The following is a 23,192-nucleotide window of genomic DNA, read 5'->3' as shown; positions in this document are numbered from 1 at the left end:
ATTAAGCAATTGAATTCTTAATGAATCAGATGAAAATTAAGCGTAGGACTGGCCAGATATGGGATGACTTTGATCAGTGGCGTAACTAGATTTTACTGGGCCCCACAGCAAAATAATTTTAGGGCCCCAAACATATCCAGAGGTTGTCCTGTTTTACCAAAATGTATTGAAATTGTACATGAATTTGAGCCTCATGGGGCCCCCATACCTCCTGGGCCCCCTGCAGCTGCAGGGTCTGCTTCCTCTGTAGTTACGCCCCTGACTTTGATGTAGTTGGCCATCTTAAATATATTGCAATATATGGACAAACAATCCCTGTTTTGTTTAAAGGGTAAGGCATTTTTAGTAGCAGTATGCACAAAATGTGTCTGTCTTAAATATATTGATAATGGGTTGAGTGCAGAGGACTCTTGTATTTGACTATATGTATTTTGTGGTCACAGCCTCATTGCACCCCCGCCTAATGGTTATAAAAAATAGTGGTGAGCACAACTTTCCCTTGTTTGTTATAGTTTATACAGGAGCAGTGACCAGCTCCATGTTGTAGCTCCCACCCTTCCCAGCTATAGTCAGGTGATCCCACTGGTGTCTAATAAAAGGGCAGCCAAGTTTGGGAGTTTTACTTTGAAAGCAGCAAGTAAGTTGCAGGTAAAACTTAGTCCCTTTGTAAAATGTATAATTAAGCAATTGAATTCTTAATGAATCAGATGAAAATTAAGCGTAGGACTGGCCAGATATGGGATGACTTTGACGTAGTTGGCCAGCTTAAATATATTGCAATATATGGACAAACAATCCCTGTTTTGTTTAAAGGGTAAGGCATTTTTTAGTAGCAGTATGCACAAAATGTCTCTGTCTTAAATATATTGATAATGGGTTGAGTGCAGAGGAGTCTTGTATTTGTCTATATGTACTGTAACCCCCCCTCCCCCCTCCCCCCATACAACACTTTGGACCCTGCACCCGAATTCAGCTGAAAGTCTCCGGATTTGAGTGCGGTTGCTACAAATTGACTATATAATATATATATATATATATATATATATATATAAGGCAACCACACCCCACATTTCATCAGGTATAACTAGCCAATGATAACCAACCAATTAAGGAATGACATATCACCATATTAAAGTGACTAGTGCGTTATAAATTACAATAAAATAAATTCATATTACAAAGTACTAGCCATTAAGGCAATTAGGGTACAGTGTAATGTTGCGCTTAAATTATCCTGTATAAGAATTACATACTTTAAAAGTGCATAGTGCAGTAAATAGTAAAGCTAAAGTTAAAAACATATTTTATCCAAAAAAGCATATCAGTTACAACTATCTCCTAGCTCTTTAGCTCATCATTTGGGGGCCCCTGTCAGTTGACCTCTATATTACAGCAGTCATATAATCACCATTGCTATTAACTCAAACAAAATATATCCTTAACATAGGTACATAATTATCCAATTTGAGGTTCAGACATGCAGCAGGCTTTCGGGGGATAAATACATCTTCCTTCCCCGTTAGTATACCATATAATTCAACCTGTAGGCAAAAAACAATTCAATTGTAATGCGCTATTTAGACCCCTAGTTGTAATATACACGGTTTTGCAGTCCAAAATTAAAGTGTGTAGATTGCAAACTCAGGTTAGAAAATAACTGTTCATTTTATGTGCAATTAAAGAAAAAGATCATAATCTACTTAAAGCACTAATAATCATGCGGGAAGCTCATGCTAGAAATAAGCACACCTAATTGAATAGTGAGGTCTAATGACTGCACAGCGGGAGACTGGAATGCATTCAGAGCAATATGGAAAGCATGGATTAAAGTAAACATCTGTGGCTTGAATTAAATAGAATTTCTAAGAATGTTCCTAATTTGGCAGTGGTGTTTCTGAGTAGCAGTAATGAGCCCACATTGCATTATTTCCTCCTCTTTTGATTTGTTGTGTTATTACATGATATTTCTACTCAATTTGTTTACTCTATTATGTTTCCAAGCTCTGCATAACCACAGGCTCATTGCTTGTAAATTGTAATGTGCTTACAATTAGTCGTGTACTATAAGGGAAGTTTCCATGGTAATCACCTATGTGTTTGGTAATTGGCTGTGCATACTTACAAAATGTGATCTCTTTGCCATTATATTTCTATTGAAAATAAACTGGTCAGCATGGTAACATTGTTTTCTGATAATGCATAGCATGAGTCTGTTTTCCAAGACTTTCGCTGTACTGTCTTGTAGATAAATAAATGTATGATCACTTAAAGTGTTGTACTTTTACCGCCAACCTACAAATATCAGTTATTGTTAAGTTGGCCAAAAGAAGAAGGAAAGATGCCTATTCTATCCCTGAAGATCAAGTCACCAGCTCATTGACTTTTTATGAAGCACTGTCTGGCCTTGCCTGGCTGATTAGTGACAGATCAATTGGGCAGAATGGAAATCCCAACAAGTAAAAACGGCATTGGCTCATTGATGTGGCCTTTACCCGACTGGTCTCTCCTGTGACCCCTGTATGATCTGATCACTTAGTTGGCAAAAATTGGACCACCATATAGGTGGCCAACCATGCAAAGATTTGCTCATTTGGCATCCACTCCTAAAGGGCAGATCTCTTATGTATGACCACTTTTAGTAGAAATTATGGTAATATCCATTTACAAAGCAGAGTTTTGCAACTAAGGCCCCATCTGGTCTGGGTCCCACTTACCTAACAAACAGGTTACAGGCATAATCAAATACCCAAAGTAATTCAGCCATGCTTCCAAGGTTAGGGTCAGGTTTGGATCGACTTTTTCTAGGACCCACACATCTTTACTTTGGGTTAAAGGATGGGTGTGGGCTGTAAACGTTTCTTGATAGATACGTTTCTTGATATATATTAACCCTTATGTACTGGACAGGTACTAGGGAGCCAACATGCTACATGACATAGATGGCAGAGTGTAACCCAGAACACTGGCACACTGGCAGTTCAGCACCTTCTATTATACTTTGCTGGAATGCAAAGGGTTATAAGCATTATATAGCTTAAATCCAAAATCCCTTCTAAAATTAAAGCTTTATGTTATTATTTGCTGTGGTCATTTTTGTTATCCCATCTTATGGTATTTTCCAAAACAAAAAGTTGAGTGAAATAACCTTTACTTATTAAGGGAATGAAATAAGTGATTAGCAGAATAGAAAATACAGAAAACCAAACATGGAAAGGAACATTTCCAAATCTAGGCCTAATTAATTGTGTTTTGTTTGCAATTGCAAAATAATGACTTTTCCATTAAAAGGTTTTTATTACATATGTTGCACACAGAAGCAAATGAGTTGTTAAATACTTTGGTGGTTATGAAAAACTTTTATTGAACAAACAGTTAAAAAGTTAATATCCTGACAAAACATGTGGGGGCAAATTTACTTAAGGTCGAATATCGAGGGTTAATTAACCCTCGGTATTCGACTGTCGAAGTTAAATCCTTCGACTTCGAAGTCGAAGGATTTAGCGCTATTCGTTCAATTTGAAGGATTTTAATCCATCGATCGAACGATTTCTGTTCGACCAAAAAAAGCTACCAAAGCCTATGGGGACCTTCCCCATAGGCTAACATTGACTTTGGTAGCTTTTAGGTGGCAAACTAGGGGGTCGAAGTTTTTTCTTAAAGAGACATTACTTCGACTATCGAATGGTCGAATAGTCGAACGATTTTTAGTTTGAATCGTTCGATTCGAGGTCGAAGTAGCCAAAAAAAACATTCGAAATTCGAAGTTTTTTTCCTCTATTCCTTCACTCGAGCTAAGTAAATGGGCCCCTTGGTATCATAACAAAATCCACACAATAATCTCTAAACTGCAGAAGGGACATATTTCTATCATTCTTTAAAAAAATATATATATATTGACTTACTGCTTTTGTGATAAAGGACATAGCCTTAGCCGCAGGAAAGTTGTATATGGTGGTTGTCTGTAACAAGAATTGTGTAGGCAAATAACAAATGTGAAGAGAGCTAGTGATATATATAATCTTGTCTAGAGTAATAATGTCACTTGCCAAGGATTTTAGCAGAAAGTTTTCTCTGTAGTTTGTTTTCACGACATTCTTTGCCTTGTGACAAAACTCAGAATCTATAAATAAATAATATGCTTATTCACTGAATTATTATAATGTCTCCTTCAGCAACTAATATAAAACTAGATATAATGATGGTCTGGTACTGAACCTTTGCAAATAGCGTAATATTGTAACGGATATTATTATTATTATCATCATTAAGGAAAATAATATTCCCTTTGTCTTCTCTAACTACAGGTTGTGCTTCCAACATTTATTTTGGAGAAAAGATCCTTGCTGGAGATGTATGCAAATTTCATGGCCCATCCAGACCTGTTTTTGTCCATTGCAGCTAGTGCGACTCCCAAGGAAAGAATGATCTGCTTTGTGGAATATTATAACAGCCTTTCATGAAGGTCGGAAAGGAGCTGTTGCCAAGAAGCCCTATAATCCAGTTCTTGGTGAAGTGTTTCATTGTGGTTGGGATGTTCCCAAGGACAATGTAAAAAGTTTCCGAACTCAAAGTGCCTCTAAGGAAACAGCCACACCTCTGAGTTCAAGTGGAGAAGCCTACAAGTTGCGGTTTGTAGCCGAACAAGTATCTCATCATCCACCAGTGTCTTGTTTTTACTGTGAATGCAAAGAGAAGAAAATGTGCGTGAATGCTCATGTGTGGACCAAAAGCAAATTCCTGGGGATGTCAGTTGGTGTATCCATGGTGGGAGAAGGTATGTGAAGACCTAAAGTCTTTTTGATCTTTTTCAAATATTTTGTATGCATTTACTGTAAGGAAAAGTAAGTATTAATATTATTTTCAGTAGTAGTAGTAATATTTTATGCAAATTTGGAAATGTTTCCTTTTCTTTTAAGGGAATAGCTAATGGTTGAGTTGGCAGTTTGCATATCTACAGAAATCAGTTTTGGCAAACAGAAATCTAAGCTAAGAAAGCCCATTTTTGGAGCTGGAGTATGGACTGGAAGTGCAACTTCATTTCATGTTTCATGTTACTGTTAAATCATGTTACATTGTTAAATCTCAAATTAGTTAGAACTATACAGCGCCGATTCTGTCATAGGAGCCGCCTGCAATGCCGCCCCCCCCTCGCCGGCTTACTTGTCGGGAGGGGATGTAGGAACACTAGTGTGGAGAGCGCAATTGCGCTTTACACAATAGTACTGGTTTTCCGTTTTTTCCTCATTGGCGGAGCGCCCCTGGAACTATACAGATACCATACGTGACAGCTATGTAAAAGCATCAATGACAAATAGAGAAAACAAATTATTTTCTAACACTTGCAAAGATCTGAGATAAAAATGGTAGAAAAATAAATTAAATGAACTACAGCAAATTATTGGATGCAAAAGCATTGTTTTGATTAAGATATAGATAGATGTTAGTGTTAAGTGCACTACCTTTTATTAAAGATACAGGACTTTTCTAGGAAAACTATTGCATTATACCTCATAAGAGATTGGTGTTTTGAAATATGGAAATAAGTTGAGGAAAATGATCATGTGTGTATTATGAGATGATGTACACAGGGTCGGTCCAAGGTAGTTTGGCACCCTAGTCAAGGGCTACAATCAGTGCCCCCCCCATCCTGTATTACCATTTCCCACCTAACCATTTTTAATAAACAAACCTTAAAACAAATTAATGATTAAAACTTTTAATTTCGATAAATATTGCCCCCAAATCTGTACCTGTGTCAGCCATGTATAATACCCCCAAATCTGTACCTGTGTCAGCCATAAAAATTGACCCAAAATCATTAACTGTGCCAGCAGCCAGCCATAAAAATGACCTCAAAATCTGTAACTGTGCCAGCAGAGAACTATACAAATGGCCCCCAAATCTGTACCTGTGATAGCAATAAATATTGCCCCCAAATCTGTAACTGTGCCAGCAGCCAGCCATAAATATTGCCCCCAAATCTGTACCTGTGCCAGCAGAGAGCCATAAAAATTACCCCCAAATCCAGTGGCGTAACTAAATATTACTGGGCCCCACAGCAAATTATTTTTCAGGCCCCCCAAATGTTTAGAGGTTGACTTGTTTTACCAATATTTATTGACACTCGTATATTAATTCTGCTTCCTCTATAGTTATGCCCCTGCATCTGCACCTGTGCCAGCCATAAATATTGATCCAAAATCTGTTCCTGTGCCAGCCATAAATATTGCCCCCAAATCTTTGCCGGCAGTCAGCCATTAAAAATTGCCCCCAAAACTGTGCCAGCCATAAATATTGCCCCCAAATCTTTGCCTGTGCCATCAGAGAGCCATGAAAATTACCCTTAAATTGTTACCTGTGCCAGCCAAAAATATAGCCCCCAAATCTGTACCATTGCCAGCCATAAAAATTGCCCCCAAATCTGTACCTGTGTTATAAGGCCAGTCATCTGGTTTTCTCCAGTACCAGTTCTCTCCATTGAGCTCCACACCAATGCACCAGCCCAGCTCTCCTCCTCTCTCTGCTGCTCACTGCCATCTCAATGTGACGTTACGGTGGTGACGACAAAGTCTTGACTTCCTACAGCGCATGCACCACCGCAAGTGCTGGATGCCAGCAAGTAAGAGGGAGGTTGGGTATAGCTGCAGGATCCTGGCCGCTTGCATGAACCAAAAGTGTACAGTGCAGCCACATACAAATCACAGTCACACACTTGGGTCAGATGGTATGAACCAGGTTTTATAAAGAAAAAAAAACGGGGAAAAAAAATGACAAAGATAAAAAAAATTCCCATTGAAAATGCACCCCCCCTATGATTGAACCCTAGGCAGCCGCCTACTCTGCATACCCCTAGATCCGGCCCTGGATGTACAAGTGGCTATTTATTACACAGGTGCTATCTGCCAAGCACTAAATATTATACAAAGTATTGTACTATGTTTTACAGCATTTTACCCAGAGGAATTTCATGCAAAATAATTTGTGAAAGAGTTTTTAACACTTGTGCAAAAAGCTGCATCCATTTGGGAAGTTGCAGCCCTAAAGTATTTGCAGGTAGCACCATAAAATAATTAGAACATTTATTCTTGTTAAGGAATAAACCAGAAACAATTAAAATAAAAATAACAATGATGAATTGGAAAGAAAAGCACCAAGTACAGTTTAACAAGACACTGGTGAGTGAAAGATCCAAGTGCTGCTTTTAAATAAAATATTCATTTGGTTTCCTGCACCTGGAAGCATTTGATTCCAAAGTATGATCTTCCTACTTCTTTCCTCCTGAGATACACACAGTGTATCGCACACAGATTAAGAATTCACTCTCTGCTTATTTTATTGTTTTCCAGCTGCTTGTAAACAATACTCAGGAGCCCCGTGTACTCAAAGCATTGCAAGAAATACATTTGCCAACTTTTTCCGTATCATGGGACACTTATTGCCTATGCTACATATTTGGGGGACAGGTTATAATAAAAAAGTGAGAGGTTAGTGGAGCTTTTGAACAGTCTGAAGGTCACATCTGTCCCATGAGCCTCCAGTTGGACAGCCTTGCTTTATATCTTCTGTCTCTCTCTCTGACTCCCCTGCTCTCATTCTGATTTGATAAAAAATATGGTGGTGTAGGAAAGCATTTCCTTGTATGGTCCCATCTAGCTGTGAAACACCAGATGATTTGACCTACCCCCAACCACAGATGAGGGTGTTTTTGGTCAAACAATGTAAAATTAACTAAAATTGCTTCTGAAGCCAACAGTAGTCAAATTGAATGTTCACTCGTGAAATAAGATTGTCATAGAGAAAGGATGACTGACACATGAATGTACCCACGATACTATCAAAACATAATTACCCACTTTCATTATAATACCATTTATTTATGTATTTATTTGAACATGGTTACTGTTCTATTTTGGCCTATTAAAAGATTTCATATCACATATAACAGGGGAAGCCAAACATTACCAAAGTGTGGTTAGCTTTTTGTGCAGTTTTCATGGTCTTCCATCCATTTCTAAAGGCATTTTTTTAAAATTGGAATAATGGAAAGTAACTGAAACGGTCTCTAGATTAGGTTATTGCAAAAGAGTCGTGCAGGCACATTGCCATTGTGATAATGATGATAATTTATAGGAAAAAGAATGTTAACACTATGCCTGCCTCGACCCGGCCTGATCTGACTACTCTTTTGCCTAACGCCTTGTACTACGATCTTCTGTCCAAAGACTTTGCTTTACAGTCGTGCCCCTCTGCCTATCCAGAACTCTCATCTTGCACCTCTCGTTTAAGTCCAGGTGGCATCCAAGTAAGCCGAGGGCTCCTCCCGAGGCCCAAAGGCGGTCACACTACTGGTGAAGCACGAGCCGAGACCAGGGTGCCTGGTGTTTGTTCTGGTGTTGGGTGCCGACTGTGACACTAAGCAATCATTTCACCACCAAGCATTGTAAATTACATAGTTTCCATTGTCACAATTACATTGTAATATTAGGGGTTAGGGTGTCCAAATTTGCATAATGTGTACTGAATATGTGTAATACATAATAAATCGAAATGATCCTTATAGAGACAGAAATTAAGTTACCACAGTAACCGTTAAACATAACCCATTTTCTTAGATCGAAATCATATTTAGTGATGGGCGAATTTATTCGACAGGCACGAATTTGTGCCGAATTTCCGTCGTTTCGCAGCTGGCTAATAAATTTGCGAATTTGCCGTGAAAATTAATGGATGCCCACTGACTTTAATGGGTGCATTTTTACGCCGGCTTTGTGGCGAACCAAAATGGGACAAATCCACCCATCATTATTCCTATTACTTTACACAAAGTTTTAATGCACAATTGTGCAAGTTACCACAGAGTGATTTGTAATTACATATTCTTCTAACATGTTTGTTCTAAACACTATCTGCACTTGTCTACTGAATCATAATTATTAACGAATACCATGTACCATTTATATTTTGTAGTTCATTGTTTATTTTAATTGAACTTAAATGCATATTTATCATGTGGAAAAAGTAAGTACATTAAGTACAGGTATAGGATCCATTATCCTGAAACCCAGAAAGCTCCGAATTACAGAAAGGCTGTCTCTCATAAACTCCATTTTATCCAAATAAGTTTTTAAAAATGATTTCCTTTTTCTCTGTAATAATAAAACAGTAGCTTGTACTTGATCCCAACTAAGATATAATTAATCATTATTGGAAGCAGAAACAGCCTATTGGATTTATTTGATATTCACGTGATTTTCTAGTAGACTTAAGGTAGGAAGATGCAGATAATGGAAAGATCCATTATCTGGAAACCCCCAGGTCCCAAGCATGCTGGATAACAGGTCCAATAACTGTACAACCCTTAATAGATCACTAGCTCAAGTACCTAAACTTAGACTCAGGTGCATCAGATCCGGGATAAATGATAAGAATACTTGGTAAAGGGAATATCTTGGGCAAACCTGTCTTATTTAAAACTCAGGCATGTTAATCTGGTTTGCTCTTTGTTGTTGAAATGTGTGATTTTACCATGCCTAGATTGAAAGAGCTCTCTGTGGTCTTTAGAAAGAATAGTATAGATGCCTATGAGTCTGGAAAGGAATTTATAAATATTACCAAACAATTGTACATCAAGCATTTTACTGAATGGAAGATTATAAGTGGAGGAAACAATTGCCAACTTGCCAAGGGCAGGCTGCCTCAAAACATTTAGCCAAGAGCAGAGCACAAGATGTTGAAGAAGTCTCTAAAATCTCCAGAATTTCATTAGGTCAATGTGCTTGAGTCTACCATTAGAAAGAGGCTGTATAAGTTAGATCTACCTACTAGTTGTGCCATGTGGAAACCTTTGCTGTCCAAAAAGAACATCAGGTCACAACTAAAATTAGCATTTTTTCCAGCTGATGCCAGAAACTGGGAGGCAGTTGTAAGAGACACCTTTGTGAGGCTGTTTCTGCGGAATGGGGCAATTCCAGGAATTAAAGCCAAGGATATCTGTTTATTATTTAATAAATGATTGCAAGATCTCTTTGGTTCAGTTACATCTAGGGATGCACCAAATCCAGGATTCAGTTCGGGATTCGGCCAGGATTCAGCCTTTTTTAACAGGATTCAGTTTCTGAAACCGAATCCTTCTGCCCGGCGAAACCGAATCCGAATTTGTATATGCAAATTAGGGATGGGGAGAGAAATCGCATGACTTTTTGTCAAAACAAGGAAGTAAAAAATGTTTTCCCCTTCCCACCCCTAATTTGCATATGCAAATCAGGATTTTTTTTCGGTATTCGCCCGAATCTTTCGTGAAGGATTCTGGGGTTCGCCCGAATCCAAAATAGTGGATTTGGTGCATCCCTAGTTATATCATCTTCATCTTTATATAATGCTCAAATGAAGTTCAAGTATTGATATTGCCATATACTGTATACTAAAAAGAAATTGACATGCTAGGTGCTCCCTTTTTCTCATGGGAGTGATGCATATTTTATTTCCAAGCAGTAAATATTGTTACTGCTTGATAAAAATTTGTAGATTGTAGATTTTTGCCCCTAAATTAAGAAATGTTTACATTGAAAAATGATGCACAGTTACTACATGTATAGGTAGTCCTATAACTTAATTAAACCTTCATTAACCCACGTCATTCTGTGATTTTCTCTCCTTTTTTACTTTACTTCCTGCTATTTCTGCATTATATAAATCATACCATGAAAGGCTGCACGGCACTAAAGCCAAAGCTGCCATCTGTGAAACTGTCACTTACATCGTTGTGATCACCTGTACTCGATATCGTTGAGTTTCCTATTTGCAGCCAGATTCTTTGAAGTGCAGGTTGGCTGCTCCAGATAAAATTGGCCAGTATCCCAGGCATATTCAGAGAGATTAAAGAAGCAAATGCATCCTCTTTACAGTTAAAGTCTATAATGGTTTTTCAGAACAGCATAATAAATGTATTCATATAAGCATTATGCTTTGATTAGGAAGATGCAATCCAGATGCAGAGACTGTTCTCTGCCACAGTTTCTTGTGCCGGTGCTTCAGAGATTTAAGAACAGATTTATGATTTATTTAAAGGCATCAGTTCAGTTTTTAAATATCTAAGATTTCCGGGTTTAGCTAGCTCCAGTGTTGACCCTTTTCAGTAGGTGCACATACTGTATGAGTGATCCTGCAGAAGAAACAGGATGGACACAATGGCCACTATATAGAATGATTATAGTACAGTTGCACTTAAGGTCAGAATGGCGGTATCTGCAAGATTCCCTAATGTCAAACAGAGCACCTGCACCCAATTCTAAAGAAAAAGCTGGATGGACACTATGGGGCAGATTTACTAAGGTTCAAATGATAAATTCAGATTCGAATTTACAAATTTTCAAAATCGAATTTAGAAACCACCAACTCAAATTTTAATTCGAATGTGAGATTTATTACACCTTGACCCTGAAAACAGAGGTCACTTGAACTATTTGAAGTTGTTAATAGTAGCGATGAGCCAAACGTTTGTCAAGTTTCGCTTCGAAAATGATGCACTACAGACATAAAAAAATGTTGTCTGTCAAAAAAAAAGTAGAGTTTTTTTTTTTTCAGCGGAAAACACAATTTGAATTTGATTTGAGTTTTCAGGTCGGGACTATTTGATCTAATTTTAGACATTCCAATTTTTTCATAAATAACATACCATTTGAATTATGAATAAGATTGAATGTATTAGAGTTTAAAAAAAATAAAAATTCCTCTAAAAATCGACCTTTGATAACCCCCTAAACACACGTGGGTTTTTTTTTTATCAAAGTTCGCATTTATCTCAATATTTTCTGCTACAAACTCTGATCAAATCCGCTCGGGTTTTTTATGCTTATTTATTATTACATTTTCCCGAAAATTTGTTTTGGGGGAAAAAAACATTTTTTTTTTTTTTTACTAATTTCATGTTTTTTTTGGAATTTTCACCTGAAAACTCTGAAAACGTCACATCAAAAAATCATGACGGATTTTCACATTCAGACTTTTCCATCCTCATGGTTTAACAAATTCTGAAAAAAATTGTGATTTTTTTTTAAAAGTCTGATTTTATAAAAAAAAAAAATCACAAATTTTGGTGATTTTTGCATTTGTAGTTTTTTTTTTAAAAGTTTTTATTTAACACTTGGCTATACAGCAAATCAGTGCAGCATTACAAGTACACAAATAGACATATAACATATCTTTTCAACTTCACACAGATAGTGAAACCATGTCAGTACTCAGAACAAAGTCCTGGAAAACCTCACTCAATTGGTGACATTGGAAAGACATCCACCCACTGACCCCAAACCTTATCAAACTTGTCAGTAAGCCCTCTGGCTTCGTAGGTCAGTTTTATTAATGGAAGCATACAATTAACCAGATTAGACCACTGTTTAAGTGTAGGGGGTTGGGGTTGGATCCAGTGCATAACAATAACCTTTCTTGCATAGAATAGCAAGGATCTATACATAATTCTGGTGTGACTGCGGGGAACTAGCTCGGCTACAGCACCCAGTAAGCACGCCTCAGGGGACAGCACCTGTGGTAGGTCTAAATAATCGCTGAGGCATCTCACCACATCCCTCCAAAACCGTAAAATTACAGGGCACTCCCAAATCATGTGAATGAAGCTCGCAGAAAGTTGATGGCAACGTGGACAGGCAGAGGATTTGTTAGGTAAGACCCTATGCAATCTAGCAGGGGAGTAGTAAAAGAAGTGTAAGATTTTAAAGTTGATCAATCTGTCCCTGGTGGAATAATAGGCATTATCAGTGGCTTCCTCCCATATGTCGTCAGAGATTGCAGGTATTGCCTCTTGCCATCTGCGAAGTGCCAATTGGAAGGGAGAGGCCTTTGCCTCCTGTAGATTCCTATATAGGGAAGACACCATCTTCAGGGAGGAAGCCTGATGAAGTGCATTCCCAACATCAAACCTATGCATCAGTGGGTTATATGCCCCAAATTGAGCGTTAAATGCATGTTTCAGTTGCAGATACCTAAACTTATCTATAGGAATACCCAACAGCCTCTCCTGTAGCCGGAGAAGAGATGGAAAGGAACCTTGCTCCAGCAGGTCACCCAAGGTTTTAATGTGGAACCTGGTCCAGTAAATAAAGTCAGGGAGATTGCGGAAGTGTGTGAGATGTGAGTTGCCCCAAAGAGGGGTGTATTGCGAAATCAGGAATGGGGAGATATTATACATCCGTAGGGCAATTTGCCAGGCCCGATATGGTGTCTGAAGGACAGGGGGCAATGGGTTTGAATCCTTCAATTTACGCAAAGGACAGTGGAGTAAAGACTCTAATGACCCTAATATTAGTGCATGCAGAAGCATATTGGGGTTTTCAGCATTGGGATTAAACCACTCATGAATGTGGGACAGTTGTGCCGCTAGGTAATACAACCATAGATCAGGCAGACTAAGACCCCCCCGTGATGTGGGCGCTGTAAGGGATTTCCAAGAAATTCTGGGTTGTTTTCCTGCCCATATGAAGGTTAATAGCTCCGTGTTGAGTTTCCTAAAGAATTCTTTTGGTATAGTCGTTGGAGCATTCCTAAAGTAGTACAAAAATTTCAGGAGATAAACCATCTTGAAGATGTTAATCCTTCCCCACATGGTAAGAGGAAGTTTCCGCCACTGTGTGACTGTTGTTGTGAATTTCGCCAATTGTGGGGAAAGATTAAGATTTTGAAACTCTGATTCCTTTGGCGATATGCGGATACCCAGATATTTTATTTCAGACGCCCATTTAAGGTCGGTAACTGAAAGTTGCTGCAGAGAGGGAATATTATCAATTGGCATAATAAGGGACTTGTCCCAGTTAATTTTCAAACCCGAAAGACTCCCAAAGACTTGAATAATATCCAAAGCAGCCCGAAGTGAGGGGCCGGGATCTGCCAAAAACAGTATATCATCCGCATACAAAGCAATACGTTCTTCACAAGTCTTGTATCGCAGACCATGTATCATAGCAGCCTTGCGAATCGCTATTGCAAGGGGCTCTATCGCTACTGCAAAGAGCAGGGGGGATAACGGGCAACCCTGACGAGTGCCGCGATGCAGCTTGAAGGGTTTAGAGATATTGTTATTAATGCGGATTTGTGCTGTGGGCTCTGCGTATAGCAATTGTACCCAAGATATAAATTTAGGTCCAAAACCAAAGGCCCTGAGAGTCTCCCAAAGATAGAGCCATTCTACAGTGTCAAAGGCTTTGGCGGAGTCTAGAGACACTAACACCCTGGAACCGGCGTTATCATGCTCGAGTTGCAAGTTTGTATAAAGCCTACGTAAATTAATGGTGGTAGATTTATTTGGCATGAAGCCTGACTGATCCGGGTTTATTATTGTTAATATAACCTTCAGAAGTCTAGTGGCGAGCACTTTGGCCAGTAATTTTGCATCAGTGTTGATCAATGAGATCGGCCTATAAGAGTCACATAAATCTGGGTCTTTACCTGTTTTATGAATTAGTATTATAAGCGCCGAATAAGTCTACCTTTCTCAACACTGTTATTCAGCATGTGTAGGTAGTTTGGGATTAAGTCAGGTGCCACTTGCTTATACCACTCAGCTGGCAACCCATCTGGGCCTGGAGTTTTATTACTGGGGAAGGACTGGAGGGCTACGGCAATTTCCTGTTCCGTGATGGGATAGTCCAAGTATGACATTTGTTGCTGATCCAGCTGAGGACAATCAAGATCTTTTAGGTAATTGTTTATACTGACTTGCGAACAATTTAAACGTGATTCGTAGAGAGTGGCGTAAAAACTACTAAAGGCAGCAATAATGTCACTGGGGGATGTAGTGATGTCTCCATTGTCGAGCCTAACTCTAGGAATTAACGTGTTGGGTGCAGAAATTCTGGATAGGTAGGCCAAAGTTTTCCCCCCTTTGTCTCCCTGCTCAAACAATTTTTGGGAGGTGTACTGCATTTTCTTCCTAGCAAGCGAGGTATTGGCCAGTTCTAAGGCCTGTTGCGCCTTGCACATCTGATCATGTTTATCATTTGTAGGGTCATCCACAAAGTCAGCTTCAGCTGCCTGTAAATGGCTCGTGGCCTCAGCCACTAACTGTTTGTTAGCGTTCCTTGCACTGGCTATGGCCCTGGAGAGTGTGCATCGGGCTACTGCCTTAGAGGCGTCCCAGCATACGTCTGGTGAAGCTGTGTTCATATTGAACTGCCAGTATTCCTTGTACCCTTGAGTGTTAAGTTCATGAACTTGCTCATTTTTCAGCCACAATGGACTGAGTCTCCACAACCTGTCAGAAGCAGTGGAGCCTAACTGCAGCTTTATCAGTAGGGGGGAATGGTTGGAAAAGGCTCTAGGAATATATTTGACTTCCGAGACTCGGGGCAGAAAGTCCGGGGAGGCTAATGCTAAATCTATGCGGGATAGAGTTTGGTGTGTGGCAGAATGGCAGGAGAATTGTTTACCATATGGGTTTTTCCACCTCCAAATATCCTTTAGGCCCATGGAGTTAGCCCAATGCGCGAGAGGAGTGAGAGTGGTCGACTGGGTGACTAGTCTATCCAGCTGGGGATCAAGGGTAGAATTAAAATCGCCCAATATGCAAACTGGAGCAGGTGGGAGATCCATAATTTTTGTAAACATGGTATCAAGTGTGTCTAGGGACATCGGAGGTGGAAGATACACATTGGACAAAATCAGCGGGACCGAATTCAGCTTACAGTGAATAATGACATATTTACCAAACATATCTATATGAATTTTCAACAGTTCAAACATAACATGCTTTCTAATTAACACAGCCACACCACGTGCATATGAGGAAAAAGTAGCATGATAATGATGAGCCACCCATGCTTTCTTAAGAGCAAGGATCCTCTGACCAACTAAATGCGTTTCCTGTAAAAGTAGTATTGCAGGCGAAAATGCCTTAATATGCTGAAAAAGTTGAGCCCGTTTAAATTTGGAGTTGAGACCCCTGACATTCCACGAACAGATTGTTATATCAGCCATATTACTTAAGTGATACCCCTAACAAGGCAGTTCAGGGTGGAATACTGCACTTTCAAACGATAGCCAAGAACATTATTACAAACATGAACATATGCAAAACTTGTGAAACTGCTGATCCTCATTTGCCCCAACTTTACCCTCCCCACCCCTGCTTACACGAACGAAAAAGAAGTTGAGTAAGCCTTAGCCCAAAACTTATCGTGCACTGAAGTAGAGATAGGTTAGTTCTTTGTGCATAACAGTCTCCCAACCGGTTGCAATCTAGAACCCACACTTGTGCCGACAACGTAGAAACGTAGAATACCTACATAATCTCCCCGTGAACCGCCGAGTCGCGGCTACTGTCCAATCCCAGGCACCAGGTCTGCCATCGTAAGGGTACCCATGTAGGAGCAGTTGCAAACGACCATAGGCAAGAAGCAGAAAAACAAACTGCGTGCAGCAAAAGCATTTTGTATTCCACAAGGTTTGCAATCACATGACAAGAGGGATATCAGTTACCGTCTGCTGCCTGATTTGGGGAGCGGTGACCATTCGGAGGTGGGTGGCGTGATTCTATCCATTGCATCGCATCTTCGGATTTGTCAAAGAATGTCGTGGAGTCCCCTGTAGTGATGCGTAACCTCGCCGGAAACAACATGGCGTATTGAATCTTCAATGTGCGTAGTTGTCGCCGAACTTCTGTAAATGAGCTGCGCTTCCTTTGCACCAACGTAGAAAAATCAGGGTACAAAGATATCCTGGCATTTTCATAGCGGATCTCACCCTTGAGTCTTGCGGCTCGCAAGGCGGCGTCCCTGTCCTTAAAGTTTAGCATCTTAAGAACTATAGGTCGTGGAGGGGCCCCAGGCGGGGGCCGGCGAGCAGGCACCCTGTGAGCACGTTCCACTGCAAAGAGAGCGGAGAATGTGTCGGCACCAAGTGTTGCCTTTAGCCAGCGTTCAATGAAGCTCTCCACTTGAGTGCCCTCGCAGCCTTCTGGTAGGCCGATCACCCTCAGATTGGACCTGCGTCGCCTATTTTCTAGGTCATCCACATGATCAATGAGCAGACGCTGATCGTGTTGCAGCTGTTGTATTTGCCTTTGCAGTGGCGTAACATCATCTTCCAAGGCCCCTATCCTCCGTTCGGCCTCAGTGGTGCGCTCACGGAGCTTTTGTGTGTCATGGCGCAATAAAGATAAGTCCACCTTGATTTCCTCCATTTTAGATGTCATGGTGGCGGTGGTTTCAGACAGCTGCGCCGTTAGGGAGGCTTTGGAGTCAGTTATCGCCGCCATCAGCGAGTGCAGGGTAGGTTCGGAGGGCGAATCCTCCGCGGTATCAGATTGTGGAGAGCTGGGCCCGCTACCTCTGGCATGACGCGAGGCAGATTCCGAGTTCCGGCCGCCATCTTGGGCGTTCTGCTTGGCAAAAAGCTTCTGCAGGCTCTCAGATTTAGTTCTGCCCTGGTTTCGGCTCGACATTAGTGCTCAGCAGTCGTTTCCCTCCGTACACAGTGATTTCAGATCGCAGCCCACGCGTCAGAAAGGGTCAGGATAGCAGTTTGTACGGGAGCTGTGGTTTAGCACGTCTGTCCTGGATCACATCCTAGCTCTGCCCACCTTGCATTTGTAGTTTAGTAAATAACCCCCATAGGGGCCTATTTACCATGCTGTATAAAACTGTAGATAAAAGACGCTTAATTTCCTTTAATTTCACCCTTTTTTATACAACAATATGTAACAATACAATCAGTAAAGCGTTTATTTTGATATAGAAACATACAGTAGCACTAGTTTTAACTGGACAGATACGGTGGTGAAGTGAAATCACAGTGAGAGTTTCATGCCTGCATAATTGTTGCCTGAAAACGTAGGAGTCAATTATAAAGGTAGTCATCATAAATACAGTTACTATCAGACAGAATGGGGTTGAATAATGTTAATTGCAACAGAATAGACTGTAGAAAAGTTATTGTTTCTATTCTTATTCCGTGGTACATCAGATCAGTTACTCAAGTCCTGTTCTGTCCCACCACTGACAATATATCAAGTACAGGTATAGGGCCCGTTATCCAGAAACCCGATATCCAGAAAGCTCCGAATTACAGAAAGGCCATCTCCCATAGACTACATTATAATCAAGTAATCTAAAGTTTAAGAACTGATTTCCTTTTTCTCTGTAATGATAAAACAGTACCTTGTGCTTAATCCAAACTAAGATATAATTATTCCTTACTGGAAGCAAACCCAGCCTATTGGGTTTATTTAATGTTTACATGATTTACTAGTAGACATATGGAATGAAGACCTGGAAACCCCGGGGTCCAGAGGATTCTGGATAATAGGTCCAATACCTGTATATCAATGAATGAACGTGGGATCACTTACCGGTCAGAGTTCAGCTTCAGCGTGCTGCACAAACATTGCAATTCCACACAGTCAGGTTCCATATAGAGCACAAGAAAAAATGGAGCACCAAAGGAGTCGATTACTGGTCCGTTAAAAAATAGAAATGTATTAAGGAATCATTAAAAATGGTAAAGGCATGCCCAGAACATATTGCAGGCTGCCCACTTTATGTGTTTCGTGGCTACCGGCCACCTGTACCAGCCATTCCTTTATCTAGTCTACCGGCCATACCTGTATACATTTAAATAAGCATTTATACGACTAAGTAACATAGGTTTAAAGTAAATAGAGAGTTAGATAGATATATATAAACAGAAAACGTGGCTGCAAAGTGTGAATAAAAAAACTGCAGCCGGGTTCAGTGATACAGGTATATTATGTTACGCTAATTTGGTTACTGTCCCTTTAAATAATAGCTTCTTTGGCAATTCAGGGGCCCTGAGTCCCTTTTGCAAGTCGAAAAGTACTGGGAACTAGGAATCACAGCGCAGTGCCTCCACCTAGGGAGCACTGAGGAACTTACCTCAGAGGAATCCCCTAGGAAATAATAAACACACACTCTTTGCAGATAACAATATTTAACTTTATATAAACTGTAAAGTAGTAACTAATACAAAAGTCACGCCTGTATGGGAATATAAGGGACACTACCTAAATCCCTATTAGGTTTTAACTATCTGTTCAAACACAGTTCGTATATCACAGTCCCACTTGTCTGGAAGGGTTAAAAAGCACACAGTTCAAAATGCAATGTGCCTTTCCCCAGAGCTCTTATTCCCCCGGTAGCGCTACCTTTCCCAGAGTACCTTTTCCCTTGGAAAATAGCAGCTTCCCACGTAGCAGGCAAAATTACACAAGGCCTGTCTTCCTGTGGCAAATCCTCTTTTCAAGGGATTTACTCAGCGCTTTCTCTCAGAGGCAGATCACATTGGAATCACAAATAACTCTTCTCCAGAATCACTCTCACCAATGGCACTTTCCTCCTCTGAAGCTTTAGCAGCGTGGCAGGGTCAGACAGCCTCTTTCTGCACTCCTGCAGACCTCACAGATCCAGCAGCTCTTGCAGGACTTTGCTTCCTTTTGATCCTTTCTCCACAGCACGTGTTAGACTCAATCACACGGCCTACACACACAGATCCAGCAGGGCCTACACACACAGCTTCACAGTCTGGCACACCCTCTCCTCCCAGGATGCACTGCGGTCTCCAGCCAATCAGGTCGCTCTCCAGCCTGTTACTGGGCTGAATGATGTCACAGACAGAAAAGCAGGGGAAGGATTTCTCTTCTCCCCTACATTCTCCCCTTTGACAAATCGGCAACGTCCTCGCTTGCCGTATGCCCTGGCATGCCTGGACAGCAAAACAGTCAAAAATGTCTTTATCACTATTGTTACCTTGTACCCTAACATTGGCCTTACCTGGAGACCTGCGCTTACCCAGACCCAGTACTTTAGATCCATCGGGGGTATCAAAGGTTTCAGGGGCCACCGTCATGCCAATAGGGTTCTCCACAGTAGTCTTCTCTCGACTCAACACCCTATCCTCTTCAGGGGAGTCACTCTCACAGACAGAAGGCTCATAATAAGACTTCTGTATGGTGGAATTTTTGTAAGTCTTACAACTTCGGGCCTGATGACCCATCACCTGGCACTTGTAACATCTCCCATGGAATCTTCTACGCCTACGATAAAACAGATTGGGTTTCACCTTCATCAGGAACTGGGCAGTTTGACTGGATGTGGCCAAGCCTTCCACACCGGTAACACGTAGGAACTCTCTTAGTTTCAGCTGGGGGTTTGGCTCTCTCATACAATTGAGCTTTTAAGTCCTCCAACTCTTTGCGAAGTTTCTTGTTCTCTTCTGCCAGTTTTGCTTCAGCAGGGGATTTCTCTGTATGCCCTGCAGTGGAACTCCGTTTGACCCTCACGTAGGCATCAGCCTCCTCTCGCCGAACCCTCTCCATCAGAGCAACATACCCAGGGGGTAGCTTATCCTGGTAGTGTGCTCTAATTGTCATGGCAACAGGGTCACTATTCAGGGTCCCTCTTTTCAATTGGCGAATTCTCATAGAATCCATTTCATCGTCTGTAATTGCACCGCGGCTCACTAGCAGTCTCAGGCCTTGTTCTAGCCGCACAAGATAAGCAGACAAATCTTCCTTCTCTTTCTGGACAGTAGAGTGGAAGTGGTAGAGCATCTCTGTAGCACTCTCTACAGGGCCAAACGTCACCTCCAGGACTTCAATCAGATCACCTGAAGTAGCATCGGGGTGACTAACCATATAGGACTTAACAACATCCACGGCAGGGCTGCGAAGACTCTCCAGGATCTTCCTTCTCATAGTAGTCTCGGGCCCAGTCCAATCTCTCACGGACACAACAGTGGAGTCTCTCCAACTCTCAAAGGACTCTTCACCTGAGGGTACAGGATTGGTACCTGAAAACACTTTAAGTCTCTTAAAATTTCCATTCCAGGCTAGCTGTGTCAGTTGGTCAGTAAGTTGTCCCAGCGCGCTCACAATCTCTGGGGTATCCAGCCGGCCACCAGAACTATGGCGACTCCCCTTGGAGACCACGCTCTCACAGGATGGACATCTCTTTATGTGACCCTTTTCAGCTGGCGAATCAAACAACGTCTTGTTCAGCTGCACACTCTCCGGTGCCTTCACTGCATACTGGGTAGTAAGGGCATCACCCTGGGAAGTTAACTCATCTGCGTCATCAGACATATCAGGCAGAACAATCTTCCAGGGCCCTTCACTTTCAGCATCAATATCAGGGGGAACACGGTCACGATCTATCTCTCTGGGGCTGTCTATAAGAACATTCAACAGGACCCCGGCAGAATCCCACCGTGACGCAGCCACCCTTGGGCGGTAAAAAATCTGTTCCCCATCCAGAACTTGATAAATAAATTCTTCCTTCACTCTGGGCACCATGGGCCCAACAGCGACAACCTTTCGGGGGTTAAGTCCCAATGCAGTACACCATTGGCGAACACTTTGTGGAGTTTCAAAGGCAGACATATTTTCATCAAACATCCCCAGCTTCCCAGTCGACATCTCAGCAGTGCCTCCAAAATGTAACACTAATTTGGTTACTGTCCCTTTAAATAATAGCTTCTTTGGCAATTCAGGGGCCCTGAGTCCCTTTTGCAAGTCGAAAAGTACTGGGAACTAGGAATCACAGCGCAGTGCCTCCACCTAGGGAGCACTGAGGAACTTACCTCAGAGGAATCCCCTAGGAAATAATAAACACACACTCTTTGCAGATAACAATATTTAACTTTATATAAACTGTAAAGTAGTAACTAATACAAAAGTCACGCCTGTATGGGAATATAAGGGACACTACCTAAATCCCTATTAGGTTTTAACTATCTGTTCAAACACAGTTCGTATATCACAGTCCCACTTGTCTGGAAGGGTTAAAAAGCACACAGTTCAAAATGCAATGTCCCTTTCCCCAGAGCTCTTATTCCCCCGGTAGCGCTACCTTTCCCAGAGTACCTTTTCCCTTGGAAAATAGCAGCTTCCCACGTAGCAGGCAAAATTACACAAGGCCTGTCTTCCTGTGGCAAATCCTCTTTTCAAGGGATTTACTCAGCGCTTTCTCTCAGAGGCAGATCACATTGGAATCACAAATAACTCTTCTCCAGAATCACTCTCACCAATGGCACTTTCCTCCTCTGAAGCTTTAGCAGCGTGGCAGGGTCAGACAGCCTCTTTCTGCACTCCTGCAGACCTCACAGATCCAGCAGCTCTTGCAGGACTTTGCTTCCTTTTGAACCTTTCTCCACAGCACGTGTTAGACTCAATCACATGGCCTACACACACAGATCCAGCAGGGCCTACACACACAGCTTCACAGTCTGGCACACCCTCTCCTCCCAGGATGCACTGCAGTCTCCAGCCAATCAGGTCGCTCTCCAGCCTGTTACTGGGCTGAATGATGTCACAGACAGAAAAGCAGGGGAAGGATTTCTCTTCTCCCCTACATTTAGTTTACATTTGTTCCACCTCAATTCTAAAGTAGTAACATAAGATTTGAACTGTATTTTCCTTTAGAATTTGTAAATGGATTTGGCTCATTTTCTTTCAGGAATACTCAGGCTTATGGAGCACAGTGAGGAATCCGTTTTTACACTACCCAGTGCCTATGTTCGCTCTATACTCACAGTTCCTTGGGTGGAACTGGGGGTTAAAGGACAAGGAAAGTCTAAAATAGAATAAGTGCTGTATTTTGTATACTAAACATAAACATGAACTTACTGCACCACAAGCCTAATCAAACAAATGATTTATGCTTTCAAAGTTGTCCACAGGGGGCTGTCATCTTGTAACTTTGTTAAACATTTTTGCAAGACTAAGACTAAGTGCACATGCTCAGTGTGGTCTGGGCTGCTTAGGGATCGTCATAAACAAAGCTGCTTGAGTTCTGCATGGCTGGTAAGTAAGGCGGGGGCTCCCCCTGCTGTTCATAAGTATGCAGTTAGGGACCGTCTGACAATTCCTATCCACAGCAGTAAATGAAGGGAGAATTTCACTGCATACAGTCAGGTTTCTTATAAAAACAGTACACATTTTTTAATTAAAGTATATTGGAGATAGGTTTCTTTTTCATTAAAGAAAGTAAAAATGGGATTGTATTTTTTTGCCTTTCCTTGTCCTTTAAAGTCAGTATATCATGTGCCAAGACAGTCCACAGTCATATTCCAGACCTTTCTATGGAGGAAAAGTCCACAGGTATTTCATGGAATGTACACTGTGAACCAGCATATTGCTTATCAGTGAAAACCATTCAAGTCGTTTTTGTTCA

General features: G+C 41.2%; 1 pseudogene; it reads left to right on the top strand.

Moving 5' to 3' along the window:
* The window catches only part of LOC108719690, a 40,623-nt pseudogene that overhangs the window by 12,606 nt on the left and 4,825 nt on the right, over positions 1-23,192 (top strand).

Source organism: Xenopus laevis, chromosome 6S (assembly GCF_017654675.1).
Source record: "Xenopus laevis strain J_2021 chromosome 6S, Xenopus_laevis_v10.1, whole genome shotgun sequence".
NCBI lineage: Eukaryota > Metazoa > Chordata > Amphibia > Anura > Pipidae > Xenopus > Xenopus laevis.
Note: the sequence above shows the minus strand (reverse complement) of the source record. Positions and strands in the feature narration are given on the sequence as shown.